The sequence below is a fragment of the Cryptomeria japonica genome, chromosome 3 (assembly GCF_030272615.1).
Source record: "Cryptomeria japonica chromosome 3, Sugi_1.0, whole genome shotgun sequence".
Taxonomy (NCBI): Eukaryota; Viridiplantae; Streptophyta; class Pinopsida; order Cupressales; family Cupressaceae; genus Cryptomeria; species Cryptomeria japonica.
The window spans coordinates 549,061,033-549,073,773 of NC_081407.1; positions in this window are offsets into that span (position 1 = coordinate 549,061,033).

Genomic DNA, 12,741 nt, shown 5'->3' on the forward strand with positions numbered 1-12,741 from the left:
TTTTGTTGCCATTGCAAAATGTTGTAAAAAGGGGTAACTAATCCTCCAACGGTTCCAAAGTTTGAAAAGTGGTTGGAAAACATTAGGGAGGCTATATTATGCCCACTTTTATCGCTTCCAAGGTCCTCATTGTTGAATTTATTGAAATTGGTGATGTTTTGGAGTTTTGGAGCAATACAATATACTTGGAGTTTCCTAAAATTCTGTGTGTTTGATGTTTATTTCTGATCGGTATGGATTGGTGGATGCTTAAGACCAATTGGATGAGTTATTAAATTCTCTTACCTTTCATTTGAATCAATTTTGAGGTCCTGTAACAACTGGGTTGTAGAGATCTATCAAACCCTATCCAGACTGGTCACAAACCTTGCCAACACCTAGGGTTTCACTGTAAAAATGCCCTTAATCTGACATTTTCACCAGAGGACTAAAAAACCTATGGTAAAATGTTAGAGGGGAAATTTTACCATAATATTTTGGTGTTGGTTTGCAGGGAGGCTCCAAGCCTGAGGAGATTGAATTGACCCTAGGCAGGCATCTCTATGTGACCGCCTAAACTAAAGAAGTGAAAATCACTTGCAGTAGGCAAAGAAGATGGGATCAAGTCCTCAAACCTTGGATTTGGTGGTTTGACACCTTACCCCACCTTTTAGAAGAGTTTTTTTAATTGTGGGACTAATACAAGGGGTACTTGCTTTGTAAATTAGGCCTAATTGGCTTAATTAGGTCTGGAAGGACAGTAAGGATATAGACCTTTAAAACTTGGGGTTAGGGTCTAAGATTTTGGGGAATTTTGTAACTTGATAAATGGTATATTAATATTCCCTTATCTCATCTTGTCCTTTGAAATTTTATTAAGTTGTGTATGGAGAACTCGATTGGTAGGGCTACTAGACAAATAGGACAGTTGTGAGACAAGTACCCCCTAACAAATTTGACAGTCAGATCTCATGGATTTTTTGAGTTGGTTGGACCACCAATAGAAAAAATCCAATATGTTTTCATCCCACCGCTACAGGAAGATTGTCTACCATTCACACAAGGGTAGAGTGTTTTCATCCCACCGGTATCAGAAGATACTAATCCTTTATGGATCCGGTCACACAAATTGTTGTGTGAGTTGATAAATTGGTAGGTGTGTTGTTTGACACCTTGAACAAGCAAAAAAACTTGATTTTGACATAGTAGTTGTGGGTGAGAAAAGGTTATCACCTAGTTTGTTGTCTGGCTCTGCATCACTTTGATTTTTCATTTTGCCTTGATGTATCTGTGCGTTACTTTAATTTTTGCTTTTAGTTGTTTACTTTATTGGATATTATGCACCTAGGATAAGATTATTTGAGTAGGATTTATTTGCTTAGTTAAGTTAATAATGGCATTTGTAAGGGCCACCACCACCTCATCAATCCTTAATTTGTGATAGTCAAGTGCCACCTCTATCTTAGTTGACTAAGTTAATTCACATCTTGATTATGAGTAATTAATAATTAACATGTGACCTCTTAATATGCGTCATCGGAGCTCATGCATCCAAGAGCCTATATATTTATACTTCATCCATCTACTTAATGGTTAACTATAATATTTTTGCATAATATTTACTTAAATAATATTTTTTATTGTATGTTTGAACCTCTTTTGGCTCTATATTTTATTAAGGTGGCATTCTTATATAGCCTAGATTTTAGGATCATGTGCTCATTATTTTGCATTATTGAAAAATATTACTTGGTATCAAAACTATGTAGTGAATTGGAGATTGCTCCTTTTCATTGAGTTTCAAGGGTTTCATTTTGTGGCATTAATGTGGAAGCCTAGTTTTGAAGCTTCTTTGAAAAAATCAAACGTTGTCATCATGACCAAAATTCATAATAACACATGGACTGACTAATAATTCATCAAATTTAGAACACTTTGCCCCAAGCCTTAGAAAAGTTTTCTGCAATCCCTATCCTATGGATTATATTGTGAAAGCAAAGAATATTCTTTGGTAATCAACGTCAAATTTATTGAAAAATAAGCTAAAATTACTATAACAAAATCTTCTACAAAGTGTATGCAAATCTAAAATATGTTTCTTTATCCAATATTAGTAAAAAAATAATATTTTGTAGATAATATAAATTAGTAATAACAATAAAATCAACAAACCATATAAATATAGATTTACACGGAGAAACCCTTTTGAAAAAAACTCCAAATAAAAAGGACAAGTATGTATTAATCTTCAATGTCCATGATGCAATACCAACTCTCTAACACTTTGTACTATGATATAATTCCAACATCAATGTACTTTTAAACAATTATATGAAACCACCATTCAATACCTCCTATATATAACCAAGGAGAGAGGTCAACCCAAAAATTGGTTTTACGAAAATGATGATACCAAAACCATAGTTCATGCAAAAACCCCACCCCATCTTATAAAGCATCTTTCGATAATAGTAAATGTTGTCATGAAGGATTGCACCTAAAAACGCTAAGTGTGAAACCTAGCAATCTTGTGAAACATGGGAATACTTTCAGGTCTGTGGGTTGCCTATACTGAAAGTAGACCTCTGTAGACCAGGCCAACTTCCTGTCTTGATGAATCTCCTACAACTAACTTTTTGTGAGAAAGGGGTCAAAAGGCTTGCATGTGACGAAAAACCTATCCTAATGGAGGTGATACACCAAAATGATGCAGTTCTACTTCTTGTCCTAAAACTATAACCAGCTGCAACAAAGACAAAAAAATATTTCACAAATCAAACAAGATCATGAAATTCATCAATAATTTAATGCAAAGGTTCAAAGTTATCCAATTTTTGCATGTAGGAAAAGTGATTTTTCACAACATGCAAAGAATTGGAAACTAAATGAACACAACCTACAACCTGAGATTTATTATGAAATCTTCATATTTCTGCAAAGCATAATTGAGATAGAGAAAATGATTCAAAATTAAATCACAATAACTCTATCAAATCATTCATATGAGAATGGAAAAATAAGAATAATTGACAAGGAAACTGAAAAAAACTCTCTATTGCACACTGAAAAATAATCTCTATTACAATGCTAAAAACTGAAAAGTGTTGAGATACAATGTTTTTTTGGCTGTGTGTAGCATAAAAGAAAGAACCATGGAGGAAAAACAAGGAGAATAGAAGAATATATAGATATCATGAATAACATCTCCTCCAAAACCCAAAAAATGAAAAATTGCATGAGAAAAAGCCTTGGGTGGATTTGCCCAAAATAGCCTAAAAAACTCATACGTAACCCTGCCAAAAATAGCTCCTGCTGCCAAAAATAGGTCTTCCACTGATACTACCTGAAAAAAAAAATCTCATGTTGTAAATAGAACTGCCACACTGCCTAAAAATAGCTCTGAAAAAACAAACTCCATGTCCAAAAAACTGCAGGATGTACGATGCCAAAAATAGGTCATGAACTGAAAAAATCACCCCCTCTGCTGAAACTACATGCTACCCTTGCTAAATATATCTATGAGAAAAATGAAAACCCCCTTTCTTTTGAAATTATGCATGATTACAATAAGCTCCTTTATTTAATCTCAGAAATAATTTTAATCTAACACTTAAAATAAAATAATTTGTTTTATTTAAGTGCGAGGATAAAATTATTTATTATCTTTACCTCTTCCCTTTTATAATTTAAAATAATATTACTAATATTATTTAATAAAATCACTTAAATTATAAATAATAATATACAATACCAATTTATAACTTGATATATTGTTATTAAGGTTTTTATAAAATAAACCTTAATAAAAATATATTAAAGCTATTTTTACAATATAAGCTCTAAGCGCTTTGCATGGGGTTTATTACTACAAACTTAGGTCTAATGACTTGATAAGTCATGACCACGGGAAAAATAATACATGCATATGTTTGTTTCTCTAAAACAAATAAAAAGAATTTCAAAGCCCATTCGGAAAAGTTAGGGCATGCAAAGTAAAGGAAACTTCGAACCCTAATCTTGCTCATTTTATTTTTGCAATATTCTTGGTTGGAGAAAACCGGCCACCTACATGCTGCTTGGTAACTAGAATTTGAATTTCTACTGGGCTTTGCATGAACCTTCTCTGCATTGCAGATGATTATTGGTTTTTCTCTAGCTCTTCACGGGATGTAGTTCATGCCATTATTTTTTCTTGATCTTTGTTATTATCCTTTTGAAAGGAAAAAAATGGCATATGATTTTCTTTCCTCTATGCATGCATTAGGGTTTCTATATATAGTAATCTTCCTCTGTTATTTCTTAAGGGAAATTATAGGATATTTTCTTTAAAACGTGCATATGTGTAGGGTTTTTTAGCGTATCTCTGTTTAAATGCTTCCTCTTCATGCGTGACTGTGAAAAACTATGCCCTTGGACTGTTATGGAATGATAGAGTACAAATAATAAATTCATTTTATCTGTGACTAAACCCTTAATTCATGCCTCTATTTTGTAAAGGACAATGAACAATGCTGATAGTAACATCTTTGATTTGGCCTATCAAGAACTTAAAGTGACTGCTTTCTAAGGAAAAAAAATATTCACTGTATTATCTATCTTTGGCACTTATCATACTAACAAATAATTGTTTTGTGAAGCTTATGGACTAGTATTCACTGTCATTGCCCATGGTAATGCCTTTATTATATTTTCTATTTCCGAGTTAACAATAAAACTACCATTTGTAATTTTGGCAGATTATTCTGAATTTGCTGAGTAATACAGATTTATGTCTGGGCTGCTCATTATCTTTATGATGAATAATTGATATCACTGTTCCTTATTGCCTTTGTCTTTCATGCACTTTGACTGCTATAAGCTCTTTGGTTTAGAATGACATCCTGCCTTTGTAAGAAGCCCTTGATCAATTCATTGATGCCTTTAACACATTGAGGTTGATTCTATACCTGCTATGCATGGATAATGATTCTCATTATTCTCTGTTCTTGTGCTTACTCTAGAGAAGTGTGATCTCTTAGATTGGTATCTCTGTGACAATATTCTGACTGTTATACTTGTATATACTTTTTTTTAACCATCCTTGCATGGATTGCAACACATATTCAAATTGTATACTATATTCAATACATCTCTTAGTACATATTGCATGGAATCTGGACTGGTGATCTCAAATTTAGACCTTTAATGTGTGACTGTTCTGAGCTTCTTGTGACTGTTTGTGATCATATTATCCTCTCTCTATGTTTTGATAGTGATATCTTTGCATTTGGTGTCTTAATATTGTAGGTTACTCTTGTAGATGATAGTTTGCCAGTTGTTAATGATCTTAATAGTCATCATTATGTACTTCTATTACCTTCATGTATAGTGACTGTAGGTAGTCATTTTCATGTTAATGGCCTTGTGTGGTGTATGTCCGTAACAAACTGCTTATATGGATACTTTTGTGACTTCTTTTTTGACAGAGACTGAATACGACCAATAAGTTAATGAGCCGTGAAAATATCTCATAAAGGTATTCCTCGCCTTTATACCATTATCTCTCCATATGATAAGCCTCTTTCTCTAACATTTCAAGTCTTTCTTTGTGTGCTCCTGTGTGTTGTGATGACTGAGATTTGTAATGACTATTTTGAGCTAGGCATGATCTTTGTATTACTTGCATCTCCTATAATTGTATATTCATTACTGTAGCAACCTTGAAGCTTTTATATTCATTGGTCCTCACTCTTGAAAGTCATTGCAGCGGCCTTTATCTTTATTTCTTTGAGATTTGCTTCTATACATGGACTTAAAACAAAACTTGTTAGGACTGTCATATGAACTATTAAACCCTTTTAATAGCCTCACTGTGTGTTGACCATTCCTTTGATCATTGTGTCATATGATAGTGACTGTATCTATTTTTCTGATGATCTTTAAGAATCAATGTCTATTATTCTTATCTCTGTTAAATCTAGGACTGCTATAACATCATCTTTACTATTATATGCTTGCAACTTGTTTGTATCAATGCATTGTATCCTTTGATTGAGCTTTTTCTTGTGTTTGGGGCATATCAAGGGAGCTTCTTATTTGTTGTATTGAACTTGTTGTTGTAACTGGGGTTTTTAGACAATGTTTTTGCCCTATAGGGATATGTGGCTTATGATCAACTCCATCTGCTCACCAACACTCTTTCATGGCTGCTTTGGGATTATGCTTAGTTGTTCTCACTGGTTTTGAGTGATATTATTTGTCATACTCTTCTTTCACTGTTACAGGGAATGACTTTCATGCTTACTAGGACTGCCTTGACTGAGACTTTGACTGATAAGTGCTTGATGCTTATGGTTGCACTCAGACCTTTGACTGCGACTTTTGTTAATTATGCTCATATATATATTTTGACAGTTGGATGCTTTACTTTACTGCCTGAAGGTCATCATGCAAACTCTGCGTATTCAGTGCCTTGTTATATGCATTCCTTGTGATCGAATATCATCTAGAAGACTCATCATTTGATTAATAACTGTACTTTTACAAAAGCTGCACCATGCACTATGTATGATTATTGTGTATTTATGCATTGGGTGTCTCATTGATTTGGCATGTGACTTTTCATCTTTACTGTAATTCATCATTGTATGATTGTCAATTCTATTGTTGTGTTTATACTGAAAATACAATGAACTACCATTACCTTTTCTCTGTCTTTTATGCCTTTGATACCATGATTGATATCAACAAATATCATTGTCTTCTTCCATCGGTCCTGAAGCTTCTCTTACTATGTTTGATAGTGAAAGCATCACATTTATTTGTGGATAGCACTACTCTACTATGATGATTTTGAAAATTGTGTTTTGTACATTAATACATACTCATAGCAATATTCTTTCATTGTTCTTTGCCTTGCTAACTATGACTGTCCATGACCAACCACTATGTACTGCCCTTTTGCTTTGTTGATAAGGATTGCATCTTTAATCCTTGTACAAATGATATATTATGATTGTTGTCTTTGAGATGATCACTACACCTCCAATGGACTACTTACTATGTTCTTTGGCCTACTATTTTATGCTGCTCACTTCGAGATTGCACCTCAATCTTTGAAAATGGTTCTATCACTGTCAACTTTCTCTAGGCTTTTATGGTTGTTCAATGCTCTAGGATTTTATAGCTATTCAATATCTTCATGATGATTGTCCTTTGTGATTGTTACTAAACTATATGACTATCCTTATGAGTAGGTCAATGCTCTATTTTGACAGGGATATCTCTTTAGCTGCTTAGAACCTATACTCTCTTTATATTGGTGAACTTGACTGTCATTGGTCTTTGGCTCATGAGACCTAAATTCATGAATAGTCTCCTCATATCTTCTCTTACCTATTTGATTGCTAATCTTGTGAGTATTGTGGTGTGCTCTTTTGGTGATTATGGCTTAAATTGTCTTTGACTTCTGACAAGAGATTGTCTAACCTTATATGCTTTTGAAGGTGCATTCAAACATGAGATCTTACTGTCATAGCTATGTCACAAAGGCTGCTTCTATTTTGTCATGTCTTCTGACTACCTTACTGCAATTGTATAATCAATATTTGATATCTTGGCATTCACTTCCATGACCAGACTTGGGGTTAGGGTTTCTTATTGACAAATATGTGGCCATCTTTGCTCTGTCTCATATTTCTCTATTTGATTATAAATCCCATGCCTTCAATATCTATTGTGAATGACTGCATTTATCATATTTGGCTCATAGGACTAATCTTTTGAGATTTATGAGGGATTTTGTATTTTTATTAATGCATAAATGATTATTCTCTCTCCATTAATGTATAGATGTTGTCCTTTGTGACTGTGCTTCATCTTTTGAAGTTGCCTTAATCACCGCTCTTAACTATTTCTCATTGATGTATTGTTATTTGGGACTGTGCTTTGGGATCTTTGATGACCATGGTTGATTGGCTTGGTACTTATAAATATCACTGCTTTCTTAGTATGCCTATATGTATAGGCTTTCATTTATGCTACTAAAAGACTTGAAGATTAATGAGATAACCGTCATATCTTAACATTGTGAATCATTGTATGGACTGTACTTTATATGCTGTCATATGAAATATGACAACTGTCATGACTGCATTTTTGTTCAACTTTACAGCCTCTGATATTGCAAATTCACTATTCTTGAAGGGTATTTTGGTACTATATGAGGACAGTTCATGATTATCATGGGTGAAAAAACTGTGAATGGTTGTAGCTATCTATCTATCCTGATACTATTTTGGCTATCGATGCTATTTTATACATCTGAAATGTGAATTAATAGGGAGCACTTTTATGTATCTCTGTAAGTACTCATTGTTTGTGTGTTATATTTTCTTGAGTTTCATCATGCTAACTTCCATAATCACTCATGTGATGGCTCTAGTCATCTGTTGACCATGGATTACAATTTCATTCACTTTTGTATATGTTGTCATTGAATGGCAACTTATACTATCATTGAGTGTTAATACATGGGACTCTAGATACTGTTGTGTTCTTTGTTTAACAAGATGATTAGTGTCACCTTATGAATGATGACTGGTATGCTAAGCTCAGCCCTTGTGGGAGCCCATTTTAACCCACATACCTGATATTCATGAAATTTGTATCTGCAAATGAAACAAACAAGTTAGATAAAACATGATACGTTATGTTATCTCATGGCTCCTTCTCTACATTGATCTTTATTTTTGCTTGGAGTCTAATGTAGCACTGTAAGCACATTGGGAATAACATTATGTATGTAGGAGTGAGATAAGTAACCCAGATCTCTAACAAAATATTTTCTCCTTCTCTTTTCAAGTCCTCTCTTGGAGTGGACAGTGGAGCACTTGGACCAACTAGACTATTCAGAAGACTCTAAAGAGAACTCATCAACCTATCTAGGAAATGATGGGCTCTCTCTCTCTCTCTCATATATTCTTTTGATTTCTTATGTATTTACTATACTATGATCAGAAAGATATCTCTTGGCAATTCCCACGGCTTGTGTGGGATTTCATGAACAATTTGATCTTTATAAATAAAAATGTGTTACGTGCAAATGTTTTATTCATGTATATCTATTTGGATTCAAACACTTGCACATTCAAAATAAGATACTTGTGTGGCATACATGTTTATTTATAAAGATAGCAAACTTTGAAAAAAAATTTGTGTACCTTTCTTGAAAATGCAATGTTAAAGGCTTGTAACAAGTCACCAAATTCAGGTGTAGCAAAATTTGGTAAAATTTTTGATGACCTCTCAGGAGTGTTTGCCTGCTAAACAAATAGAAACCAGTAGCCTAGCATATCCATTGGGCATTGAGTCAAATTTGCCCTCTTCAAAATCTGGAACTGCAACTTAGCACTTCAAACAAAACCAAAACAACTGAAACTGAAACTACTTTGGCTCTACCTACAATTGAGCCTGCAAACTGCGCATCAACACTTATTGAAAATAGCAATCAAAACTGAAACTGAAACTGAAAATAGCAATGTGCTGAAAGCACTTATTGGACTAAAACTTGCTGAATTCTAAAAGTAAACACTCAAAACAGGAAAACTTGAAACTGTAGAGTGTTGAACAACACTTATTCAAATAAAACTACTACAACTCGTCTTATAGGTGGGCCTGGCAAACTACTAAAAGCAAAAAGTTGAAACTGAAACTACTCTACTATGTACATATGCAAACATGTAGTACTTAATAGCATGATTTGAGGTGAATCCCATTGACAGGGATTGGCAACACCTCTCCATCCAACTTTGCAAGTGGGAATACATTACTTTGTTTGCATTCTGTGATAACATACGGGCCATCTCACATGGCATCAAACTTGGTATGTCTACCAGGTCTATTCTTGAGCTCATCCCACTTAAAAACAAGATCACCTTGATTGAATACATGCGGTATTGGTTTATTATCAAAAGTTATTTTCATCTGAGCATGGTGAACTTCCATCTTCTCATAAGCTTATTTTCTTATTTCTTCCAACTCCATAAGCTGAGCAAGCCTAATTTGCATTGGCTACTCCTCAAGTAACTCTAGTTCTTTTATGTAACTTAGAGTTGGCAATTCAAATGAGATAGGTAATCTGGCTTCTTTGCCATAAGTGAGAACATAAGGTGAATTACCTATTGACCTCTTTGGTGTGATTCTATCAGCCCAAAGGGCTAACTTGAGCTTTTCATGCCAAGTTCTCTGATTCTCAACAATGTTCTTCTTAGTGACATTGATCAAGTTTTTATTAGTTGATTCAACTTGTCCATTACGTTGAGGGTAATAATTGGACAAAGTATTCAAATAGATAGTGTGCTTAATTGATCAATCTAAAACTCTAAGACAAATAAAAGCTAAAGTGTTATTAGAAATGATTGAGTTAGGGACTCCAAACCTGGACACCAAGTCTTGATAGAAGTTCAAGACAAAAGTTTCATTAGCTTCTCTCAATGGTACTGCTTCTGTCCACTTTGTGAAATAATCAGTTGATGTAAGAATCCACTTATGACCTGCACTAGAAGGTGGATTAATAGGTCCAATGAAATCAAGCACCCACTTTGCAAAGGGTTGTTCAACCTGAATTGGTTGCAAAGGCAAGACTGCAAGCCTCTGTTTGCCTGCAAATAATGAACATTTTTCACATTTTCTCACCCATGAGCGAGCATCTTTAAAAAAATATTGCCTATAATAACAAGCTCTCATAATTTTTAGAGCTGTTGTTCTTGTTGCAAAGTGACCTCCTAAAGGTCCTTCATGAAATTCTTTCAAAACTCTATCAATCTTTTATGGTTCTATACACCTTAATAAAACATTATTGAAGTCTTTCTTGAATAAAACACCATCTATTAAAGCATAAGGAATGTCTTGTAGCCTGAAATACCTTCTCTTTGACCTGTCCAAACCTTCTAGACAACCACCAGTTTGTAGATAATGAGCAATCTATTGATTCCAAGTTACTGGTACAGCTGGGACAACAGGTTGTTCTTCATTATTAAGCACTGTTTCAACTTGTTGTTCCTCTTCCTTGTTATTTTTTGTACTTCCAACAAGTTGTTCGCATAAACCTTTGCCTCTAACCAACTTTGTAACCTTGATGGAGATGTCATACTCCATTGCTTTGGTGATCCAACCTGCTCTTTTATCATTAATGTCTTTGCTAAGTGGAAAGTCTTTCACTATTGGACGGGCAACCATCAACTGAATTTTGTTATTAGAAAGCATGTGCCTAAATTTCTTAAGGCTTCTTATTACAACTAACACATGCTTCTCTACAAATGAGTACCTAGTCTCATAATCATGCAAAATCTAACTAAAGAAAGCAATTGGTTGTTCTAAGCCTTCATCATTTTGCTAGCACAACATTGCAGAAATTGTATCCTCACTCCAAAAACATATAGAATAAAATATTTCTCAAAATTAGGACTAATGAGAGTAGGGGTTGTTGCAATTGCCTCTTTTATCTCTTCAAAGCTGCTCTTACCTTCTTTAGTCCACCAAAATGGTATGTTTTTCTTGAGCATGGTTGTAAGTGGTTGCATTAATGTTACAATATTAGGAATAAACCTTCTGATGAAGTTAATCTTACCTATGAAACTCTGAATACCCTTCTTATGTGCAAGTAAGGGTAAAGCAAGTATGGTTGTTATCCTTTTTGGATCAATTGAAATCCCATGTTTGGAAACAATATAACCCAACAATTTGCCTTCATGGACAAAAAATATGCTCTTCTTGGGATTCAATGATACTCCATACTCCCTGCATCTCTCAAATACCTATCTGAGATGGTCAAGATGTTCATTATATTTTTTAGAAAATATAGTAACATCATCTAAGTAAACCAAAACAAACTTATTTATTAGGCCCTGAAATGCCATGTCCATTGCTCTTTGGAATGTTGCCCCTATATTGGACAATCCAAAGGGCATTTTATTATAAGCCATTGTACCCCACTTGGTGGTAAATGTTGTTTTATACCGGTCTTCCTCTTTGACCATAATTTGGTTATATCCTGAATAACCATCAGCAATGAAAATTTCTCTGAACTTGATACAACCTGCAAAATTTGCTCCATTGAGGGCAACAGGTAATGGTCTTTCAGGGATGCTCTAGTCAAGTCTCTAAAATCAACATAAAGCCTGACCATTCTTCTTCTTGATAGGAACTAGATTGGACACCCAGGATGTGTGTTTGATTGAAAATATGATATTTCCTTTAATCAACTTATTTAATTATGTTTTCATAAGGTCTTCTAATTTTGGGTTAAGAGCCTTTATTTCTGCCTAACTGATTTTGCATTATCTACCAGCTCTATGATATGTTGAGCTAAATGAGGATCAAATCCTTTGAAGTCCTCATATCTCGATGCAAATATATCACAAAATTCTTGACAAAATAATACGAAAGCATTCTTTTCTTTAGGGGTACATACCTTGCCAATTTTCAGTAGCTTGTCCTTGAATATTTCAATGACTCATAGTGTTCCTCCTTCACAAACATGTTGCCTTTGTCCTTTCTGACCTAATCATCTGTATTAAAAATAGATTCAAGGGTTACCAAGCCCTTGGGTAGCTTGTTAGTTTTTAGTTGGAGAAACTGGTTTTCATACTGTTCATTGATTTTATGCTGGTTTCCGACAAAAAATTCAGCTTCTTCAATTAGGAAATTAGCAATCTGCTCATCTGAGTCAAAAACCTGCCAATTAACATTGTTATCCAAAACTGAGGACGTTACAACAACCTT